Here is a 10,895-nt window from a genome sequence, read left to right as displayed (position 1 = left end):
TAGTCAAAGCAAGGCATACAATATTAAATTTCTACCCTGGTTATGATATAAACTCGGTAAGTGCATATGCGCTCGCCACCATGTATATACACCACCCACAATAACTTAAACACATACAAATCAAGTCAAATCTTAGGGGTTTCCCTCTTAACATGGCTAGCCAAGAGACTTACCTTCACCCAGTAAGCTAGAAATCACTAAAGATGCCAAATTCTCAAAAATCCAACTCCAAATGACTCGAATATAGTCAAATACAATCCATTAACGACAAACAAAGCCATAGAAATCGAACCCAAATGATAAATATTGAATCTAAAATAAAATACTCAAAGTCAACCAAAAAGTCAACCCGGGCCCGCTTACGAAAACTCGCTAAAACTCACAAATTCCGAACACCATTTCAATACGAGTCCAAATATACAAGTTTCATCTAATACCAATTCCAAGTCGGGGTTCAAATCTCAATTATTCACTTTCCAAAAGTTTTTCCAAAACCCCCCAAAATTTACATTAAAATCCAAGTTTTTAGATGTAGATAAACATGATATAAAGTGTCCAAGTGTAAATTGCTTACCTCCAAAGATGTAGTGAATTTCCTCATCAAAATCTCCCGCTATTGAAGTCTAGAGCTCAAAATATGATAAAATGGGTAAAAGCCTCAAAATTCCATCTCAAGTATTCTGCCCAAGTATATACATCGCGATCGCGAAGGCCAAAATATGCCTAGCTGAAAACTCCCTTTTCGCGAGCGAGAAGGCAATATGCGAATGTGACACCTGCTAAGCTAAGCCTACAAAAATACGGTGCCCACCCCGTGAACACGAAGGCAACCTACCTGCCTAGAAACAAGCTTCAGCGATCAGGCTCCTCCCACGCGAACACGAAGCACCGGATCCCAAGTCTCCACGAATGAGTCCATACTTTCACGAACACATAGAGTAAACATTTCCAGCCAGCCTCTCACACACTGCAATTGCGATATACCCTTCACGATTGCGAAGAAGCACCTCAGCACCAGAAAATTAGCAGTCCAAAATAAGGGGAAAATGTTCTGAAACCATCCCAAAACACACCCGAGCCCCCCGCGACCCCGTCCAATCATGCCAACAAGTACCTATAACTTATACAAACTTGTCCAAGGTCTCGAAACACCAAGAATAACATCAAAACCAAGAATCGACGATCAAAATCACTCTCTTAAAATTAAGAACTTCTAACTTGCAACCAAGTGTCCGATTCAAGCCGAACCAATTCAGATTCCAACCAAACTCTGTACATAATCCCCAAATGAAAAAATGAACCTATCCTAACTTCCAGAACAACAATCCGAATTTGATAACCTCAAAGTCAACCCTCAGTCAAATTTAGGAACTCTCCAAACCTCTAAATTGCCAACTTTAAGCAAATAGCACCAAATCCAAATTCGAACATATTCAAGTCCAAAATCTCCATACGAATCTATTGAAATCCTCAAATCCCCAATCCGGGATCGTTTACACAAAAGTCAAACCTTGGTAAACTCTTAGAACTTAAGCTTCCATAATGAGACTAAGTTTCTTAATTCACTCTCTAACCTTCCCAAAGACGAACCAACCACCTCCGCAAGTGAAAAATTAATAAATACACATATGGAAAGTATCAAATAAGAGAATGGGGCTAAAATACATTAAATGACAGGCCGAGTTGTTTCAATCCCTCTCTTCAAATTATAATTCTGTCACGACCCCAAAATCCCACCTTTAAGATCGTGATGACACCTAGTCTCTAAGACTAGGTAAGCCTAACACATGATGAGATTTAATAGAAATAAATAACTTAAATATTAAATTAATCTGATAATGACATAATAACGTTGAAACTGATCAATAGCCATACATTCCCAAAAGAACCGGTAGTACGGAGTCCTAAGCTCTACTGAATACACTAGAAATCTCTAAATACAATATTGTTCTGGAATGAAAATAAATAGTAGTAATGGTAATTTCAGAAGGGGACTCTGAGTCCTGCGGGCGAGATGGCAAGTATACCTTGAAGTCTCCTCAGCAGCTCGAAAGTAACTAGCTAACTTCCGACACACTCCGAGGTACCTGGATCTGCACAGAAAATACAGAAGTGTAGTATGAGTACACGACAATGGTACCCAGTAAGTATCAAGACTAACCTCGGTTCAGTAGTGACGAGGTACAAGTCAAGACACTCACTAGACTTAAAAACATGTGCAGAATATTAATATAAAGCTAACAACGGAAAGTAAAAGCAATAAATGGCAACAAGAGTAAACATGTGATAAACAACAAAATAATCAAAACACAGTTAAAATACAAGTGAAATAAATTAAGGGAAACAATAACAGTTCAAATCATAAAGCCGTCCCAACACATAATTTACAATAAGAATCACCCCGAGGTACCACACCTCATCATCACAATTCACAAGTCACAAATAATGAATCTTCTTTATGACGTCGTGTGCCTTACATTTATTTTAAAAATATTTTTCCCAAAATAGCTTCATGCGCTTTAGCCCCCTTAACTCGCCTTGCGTATGCTTCAAATGAAGTATTTCCCCTTACTAGCAACATGCGCATAAAACCCCCTTATCTCGCTTCAGGTGCATCAATAACACCACCCTTATACCACCGCATGCGTATCTCGTCACAACACAATAACCAACTCGCACCACAACATTTCAAAAATAACAATGCTAATATCACAACAACATATAGCCCACGATGCAACAACAATATGTACAAGAATTACAATAACAATATAAACGTACAGAAAGTAACTCAACAAGGAGATGTGCTTCATATAACAACAACTTCAATTCAAGGCACATTAATAGCCTAAGAGGCTAATCCGGTCAATTACGACACATAAGCCCGTACACACACTCGTCACCTTGTATACACGTCTTTCACATAATTCAAATAATGCAATTAAACCAAATCCTATGGGGAAGACTTTTTGACACAAAGTTAGGTATGATACTTACCTCAAACAGGTTAAATTAATCCTCTAATAAGCCCTTCCCATGCAAATCCACCTCCGGACGGCTCGAGTCTAGACAAAATAACTTAATATCTTAAATAAAAGCCATAGGAAATGATTCCAAATAATAAAGATTCGATCTTTAAGTAAAATCAAAAAGTCAACTCAAAAGTCAACCGTAGGCCCACACCTCAGAACTTGATAAAACTCAAAAATTCCGAACACCCATTTCGATACGAGTCCGACCATACCAATTTTGTTAAATTTCGACCTCAAATCAACCCTCACATCATCATTTATGTTCTAAAAAGAGTTGTTACTAAAATCCCCAATTTCTACAACTAGATTTATCAATCAAACACTAAAATCGAGGTTGGAATCATGAAATAATAACAAATTCAAGTAAAAAACACATACCTCACGAATTCTCGGCCTTTGTCAGGTCGGCCACATAGTCATGCACTTTTCATCTCAAGTTGCTCATGATATTTTCATCCCTCTCACTCCTTACAGGTGTTTCAACATCTATTCTCATTTCCCGTAGTTGGGCTCGGAGTGCCTCATTCTCACGGGTCAGACTTTTCTTTTCACCTTCAGCCTCTTACGCCTGTAAGTCATTCTCAAATTTGAGGTTTCTCAGCTTTTCTTCTAAGGCATGAATGGTTACTTGGTATCCCTTTTCCTTTTCTCCCCAGGCCAACCGTTCTCGAATTTTATCATTAAAAGCCTGAACATGACCTTTCGGGCTCGGGCTCGGGTTCTGGCTCATCATCAATGCGAGACCTTTTCTCGAACCACATAGCATAACCTCGATCTACCTAACCTCTCGCGGGATCTGGCACTTGGGTATCATATTTCAAGTACCGGCAGCCATTCCAAACTTGTTGGATTAAATTCTCGGGGAGTGGAGCTTATAGGTGTAGCTCAATGACTTGGACACTCAAATCTTCATCCTCGGGAACCACTTGGTACCTTCCCAGCTGTCTTAGAACTCTTTGCGGTGCATACAGTTAGACATTTCTCAAACCCATTAGCAACAGATAGCTTTTCAAAGCTGACATGTGTATCACTTCCCTTACCGGGAGCCATCCCAAAGTCCACTCAATTTGACTCGCGTTTAAAGATCTTAGATGGGATATCCATGCTTCCACCCCTTCTGGAGAATTATAATCTTTTACTCTTTCCTCATAACTCTCGATGAAGTTGTTCTTGCTTGGGCCATAACTCATGAATTTGGGGTGATGATAGAGAAGCTCGATCAACCACATCTGCAATAAAATATTGCATCCTTCGAAGAATTTTGCCCTGGATTTACACAACGTCAATGCCCCATAAATGTCTGATAGTATAATCGGAGCAAGTGTGTGATTGTGACTTTAGCCAAACAATCTTAATAATAATAAAGTGTTATTAATTGTGTATACATATGCGTGACATGATTTTAGCACACTGAATAAAACGGATTTACACACATGTGATCCGTTTCATAGATAAATCTATAACACCATAATTAAAAACGGTAAAAGGTAAAATGCCATAGGTTTTCAAATGCGTAATTAAATAATTACTTAAGCCAGGTATGATTAAAGTGATCGTACTAAAACCATAAAATTCGGGAGTGCCTCACACTTTCTCCCGGGTTAACAGAATTTCTTACTCGATCTTCTGGTTTTCGCAGACTTAAACAGAGTCAATTTCCTCGATTTGGGATTTTAAAATAAACCGGTGACTTGGGACACCATAATAATTATTCCAACTGGCGACTCTAATTAAATAAATAATCACATTTCGAATAATATCACTTTAATTGAAAAAACTCCTTATTCTTCGAAAAAATGAGGTGTGACAGCTCTGGCGACTCTGCTGGGGAACGAACCCAGAATCTCTGGTTCAAGGTTTAGAATTCGAGCTTGTGATGTGATCTATACTTGACTTTCTTGATTGTTGATGTTACTGTGTTTGTGGGCCTAATGTGCTAATTTCCGCTCATTTTACTGCTTTGATATTATTTGAACTGTATAAACTGTCTCCTTACGTCCCCCTTCTGAGTCTTCTAAATTTATGGTGCACACGTACACGTGGTCCACTTTTTTGTTAGATATCATACCAAATAGAACGAGGATGGATCAGCAACTAGGTCGGGTAGACTTTCGTGCTCCCGGTACATTGCCCCCACCTCGGCTCGAGCTGTCCGCTCGGGTAACCCAGGTCTAAAACATACCCTAGAATTTTAACCTAGAATAACATAGCCTCATGTCATTTGTTTGCATCACGTGCATTTGACTTTGGGGACTCAAAAAAGGGGTTGAGTCCATCTAGGACAGGTGTACCCAAAATAAAAGATCATCCTGGTGCATCCTACATGCTATTTTTTCATTTGTGTGTTTCGGCTTACATGTTGATCGGCTTCTAGAATAGGGAAATAAAATCAAGAAAAAACCAAGAGTGAGGTAGGAAAGAGAAAATTCACCCGGTTCTGAAAATCTCAGTTATTTGAAAAATCCTGAAACTCAGTCGAAATTTTGAAAAAAAAGGAAAAATAAAAATAAAAGTCATTTCAAAATGAGGCAATATCTTCCAAATCATGTTTTCCTTGTTGTGTCAAAACTGACCGAACTACGCAGGTCTAATTCTCACCGGATGTGAGATACGTAGGCAACCTCCATAAGGTTCGGCCTTATTTTTGCAAAAATAACCAAAAATAATAAAATGTATCCAGTGTTTTGGTCAAATGAGTAAGCCGACCCAGCTTCGGTTTCATCCCGAGCCGTTTCTATCGGAATAGCCTTAGAACATCTCCAAAATTATCGAAGGGCTATTCTCGCAATAACGGAAGTGTCTGTCAATTGGGCATTACTTTTGCCATAAGTGCCCTTCCCCGACCTCAAAACTTTCCTTGAAAGGCCATTATTGCAAAAATAGCCATCCTTGCTTTGGGCTAATATTGCATAAATAGCCACCCCCATTTGGTTTTTCCTTAGAAAATTAAAGGTTGATTTGCAAAAAGAGTCCATTGGTTTGTATTTTGGAACTAGTGTCAACCCTAACCCTAACCATCCACAAGTACAAAATGAGCACTGTATAGAACCCGCCATTAACGGTTGTAGATCAAGCTCCACTACAACTTCAGATGTGGTGGTACGACTTAGGGAAAGATGGTCAGGATGGGGTCACAAAGCACTTGGGCGCCCTTACAGATATTATGAAAGTTAAACCACGAGACGATTTGATTGAGGCACTAGTGACCTTTTGGGATCCCGTTCACAACGTCTTCCGCTTCTCGGATTTTGAGCTTACTCCCACTTTAGAAGAAATAACTGGATATTCAGGCGAACGCGTACCTTGATTTATTTTTGGGAATCATAATCATGTCACACGAACGTGTACACAATCACGATAGTAGATTAAATGCGCGCCTAAAGCATTTCTACGATTCCTGAGTTGTTTTTAGTTTCTAATGTTTGAGATGATGCAGATAGTTCAAAATAGTATGGAATAAATCACTAGGGTTTACTTATTTAAGCTAGAATAGGGTCGTCAATCACCTCATCTTTATATGTAAGGCTACTGGGTAATCCGTTAAAGTCTGGGCTTATTAGCATATTGGTAATGTTTAAAAGCTACTTAACTTTAAGAAAAAGGATTTAGGTAGTGAATAAGGGAAATTAGCCAACGCATTTTAAAAGGCATCTAACAACAACTTAATACATTATTATCTTATCAACATGGATTAATCAAATAAGATAAGCAAATGGGCTCAAGCAAAAAGCCCATCTTTGCATCATGGACAACATCTGAGTTCCCAAATCTACGGAATTCCAGGCCCATATCAAGCCTTATTAGAGTAAAACCATAATTTCAATTTCAATTGTAACTAACAATTTTGGAAATGGATACTACTCTGATTTTAACAAACTTAATATTGATTTCAAACCTTTACATATAACAAAAATAGAAACTGATCTCAAGAAACATTATTGCCTTTAAGCAAACATTCAAGTCTTAACACATATAAATTTTGACATTACTGCCATGTCTGCTTTGATCAAACTATACAATACATATCATTCCAAATTAATAGTACAAACCACAATGAGATATTTATACTTCTATGCTAAACAATCTACAATGGCTCTGAACTCCTCCGATAATCCGTTTTGGCTTTGAGGTTTGCAGATATTGACCAATTAATGGCCAGATCAATGAACTACAGCCATAGTTGTCGCAATAGGAGCCTTCCACATCATGACTTTGCTATTAAATACTACTTAGCAATATATTAGGAATATATTTGAATCGAACTTCATGCTAAAATAGTTAGAAATTAACAGAGTCAATACATGCTTTAACGGTCTACTTTCATACACGTTGTTTGGAGTGACATATCAAATAGGAATATAAATTAACTTATATTCCCATACTACACAAATATCCAATAAACCAAAGCAGAAATTAGAAATTTCATTCAGATAGGAATATGAGCACATGAGTTTTCAAATTGACCTATTCAAGCAGGGCCAAACAAAGAATAATAAATCTCTGAAGTTGGAAGGAAGTGGCAGCAAGAACAAACGCATCAGTAGAAACAACACAAAACAACTTCAAAACCCACTACCAAAATCCAAAGAGAACCTAGAAGCTACTAAAACAATGTTGATGAGTTCGAAATCCCTTTTTCTTTGTTTTTTTTTTCTAAATCTGATTTTGACTTTCAGAGGATTTTTGTGAGAAAAATGAGTGAGGATGAGGGAATTTTCAAAGAATCAGTCTGTCCAGTGAAACATCAGTGAAGATGAGTGTGAATTCTCTGAAAAATACAAAAATAAAAAGTGTCCTTGATATGCAGAGAATGAGAGGATATATAAAGAGAATGTGTCCGCTGAAAAATGGGAAAAAGCATTTTGTTTCTAACAAATTATGGGCAGCTGTCCCATTCAATGATTCCTCTCTATTTTTCACCCTTCCTATTTTCTGTTTTATTACATCCTCACCCGACCTGTCCTTTTTAACCTAATTTTTACCTTTTTATTGCTAAAAAGTCCTCCCCTATTTATAGAATCTTCTGAGGCAGTTACAGACTAGATTCCCTTAAGATCCTATTTTCTTTAGCCCCTTAGATCTCTTGTTATTTATAAATCAAACCTACTTCTTACTCTTAGAGAATTCTGGGCCTGCCCGTGGCCCATTGACAGGACTTAGCTTTAGCAGCCCGGACTTTCTCATCTCCTTGACCCTTAAATAAATCAAATTACCAATTAACTGACCTAAATTTATGCTAGAACAAATGTGACATGCTTTAATTAATCCTACTAAATATAATCGATGGAACACATGGCAAAACAAATATATCAACACAAAATATTATTAAATCAAGACTTGAATTTAAAAGACAACAATGAAAACATGACTATCATAAACATGTAGTTGAGCATCAAACAAGATTTTGTGACTGAAATAATTCGACTTGAACTTGGCAGTGATAAAATTGAAGAAAAGGAAAAAAATAAAGTTAAACCTAATTAAATTCTAATCAACCAAAAACAAAGAGAAAACGAAGAATGAAAAGAAGAGATTACCTAATGAGATCAAAAGCAAGAATAGAAGAACGAAGCTCCATGTGTTTAAGTCTTCAAAACATCGGAGACTTTAGACCTATGAGCATTGCGTTAAACTAAATCTGATAGACACTTCATAAGCCAAAAATCTTGAAGAATTGAAGTCTTGAACATGAGAAAGAAGGCTGGTGGACAAATACTAAGGTTTTGGGTGGTCAACAAGAATTTGACCGAGCTTGAATGGCTATGAGACGAGGTAGAAACACCCACAATCTATGGTACTCAGTGAATGGGGTTGATTGGTGCAATTTTTGATCTAAAATGGATTAAAAACCAAAAGAAATCAGGAAAGGAGAGGAATAAAGTTTTTGGTAATTTTAGATTTGAGATTCGTCGGCCTTGGTGAGGATTTTGGGGAAACTAGTGGGAGATTAGTGATGGGGGAAAGCTGGGGGTTGTAGGGTGAAGATTTGGAGTGATTTGGTGGTGAGTCACCGGTGGAGGTGGGTTTTGGTGGTGAGAGGCGGCTAGGGTTTGAGAGGGTGTGAGGAAGATAAAGAATGGAAATGTCTCTAGGGTTTGGGGGGCCGGTTCAAACCATTTTACGGAATTGGACGAGGAGTTTCTGGCCCTTGGATCAAAGGAGACAGAGGGTGAAGATTAGAAGTGACAAAACGGGGTCATTTTGGTTTAAAGAGGGAGCTAGGTCAGATTGTGAGAGTGGGCTGGGGTAAAGGGGCGAAACTGAACGGGTAATTAGGCTTAGGGCGGACCAATTCAATTATAGAGCCAAACAACCTTGTTTTCTTTTTTCGTTGTATTTCAAAATTAACCATTGATTAAATCACCCAATTTTAAATTGATTTTGAAAAATTGACCTATTTAACTAATCGAATCTAAAAAATGCAAAAATAAGGCAAGAGTGATTACTGTGTATTTTTTTTGATTTTTATGTATTAATTATGCACTAGATGTGTAACTAAATCCTTAAAATACAATTTAAAATCTAAAATGCTATGAAATTAAGATTTGAATATTTTTTTATGATTTTTATGATTTACGATATTCCTAACATGCATAAACAATGCGAATAAATGCAAAACAAATAAAAAAAAACTCCTAAAATTCTATAACAACAATTAAAATTATTTTGGACTATTTTTTAGAGTAAATTTCTATGTGGGGCAAACATTAAGTGCTCACAGTGTCTCTAACGTTAAAAGTGAGAGATGCAATGTGAGACGTTGGATGTTTTGATCAACGGCTCTGAATTTTTGAAAAATAAAAGCTGATAAAATGATTTATTGGAGAAAAACGATGGCCGTTGGATCACTTTGATCTAACGGCTGAAATAAGAACCAGGATAATATTTATAAGTAAGAGGAAAGTGAGTATTAATTGTGGACCGTTGATAAATTGGATCAACGGTCCATATCATTTTGTGTTTCTTGTGTGAGTGTTGAAGAGCAGTGATGTGGGGCTTTTTGATTGGCTTAGAAAGGATGGCATGGATTGCCAACTTGCATGGAGGTGGGGGTTTCAGACCAGGTCAGAATGTATTGGGACTATATTTTGGGCCAAAAATGCTAAAATGAGATTTAATTTTGTAGCCACATTGAATTTAATAAGACAATTACAATTACAACCTTTTTGAGTTTTTAACCCCTTTCATAATTAAACTAATTACACTTAATTAACCCTAATTAAATGTAATAAGATATAAACATCAAATATATTATTAATTAATTACTGTAATTAATTGGTTATCAAAATTAATTATAATATTTCATCTATTGAATTGTAAAAACTAATTTTTGGCCAATTGATAATATTTGTTTAATAAAATATAAAAGTTATTTTAATTAATTAAGTAGGAACTATATAATTTATAAATAATTAAAACTAAATTACTCTTAATTACAAATTAATATTACTAACGACTATTATATTATTATACCATTTATATTTTGAAAAAATAGGTATAAATAATTTAAAATATACTTTACTACATTTATTGCTGAATAATAAGTATAAATAATTTAATTTTAAAAAGGAGGGTCAAAATTGGTCGTCAAAACATGGCATAACGAGGCAGTTCTTAAGTTGAGGCTTAAGTTTGGAAAAGTTGACCAAAGTCAACATTACAGGTAAATGACCCTAGATTGGTGTTTTGAAGGTTTCAATAGGTTAGTATGGTGATTTTGGACTTGTACGTATGTAACGACCCTAAATCCCAATCAAGGGGTCGTGATGACACCTAACATCGCTTGCTAGGTAAGCCAACACTAAACAATAATAAGAGACACAAAAACCAGCATGTAACTACATAATATCATAAATTAGAGTAAGG

The 10,895-nt window shown here is 36.5% G+C and overlaps 1 long non-coding RNA gene across 1 annotated transcript; it reads right to left on the bottom strand.

Annotated features, from left to right (window-relative positions):
* Positions 1-6,954: 6,954 nt before the first annotated feature.
* Positions 6,955-9,264, bottom strand: LOC104112686 (uncharacterized). The gene is made up of 2 exons (XR_690052.1): positions 8,567-9,264; positions 6,955-7,298 (listed from the first exon to the last, which is right to left on the bottom strand). It is a non-coding gene; the product is annotated as an uncharacterized lncRNA (long non-coding RNA).
* Positions 9,265-10,895: the final 1,631 nt, after the last annotated feature.

Source organism: Nicotiana tomentosiformis, chromosome 12 (genome assembly GCF_000390325.3).
Source record: "Nicotiana tomentosiformis chromosome 12, ASM39032v3, whole genome shotgun sequence".
NCBI lineage: Eukaryota > Viridiplantae > Streptophyta > Magnoliopsida > Solanales > Solanaceae > Nicotiana > Nicotiana tomentosiformis.
The sequence above is the reverse complement of the archived record's forward strand: the minus strand, read 5'-3'. Positions and strand labels throughout refer to the sequence as shown.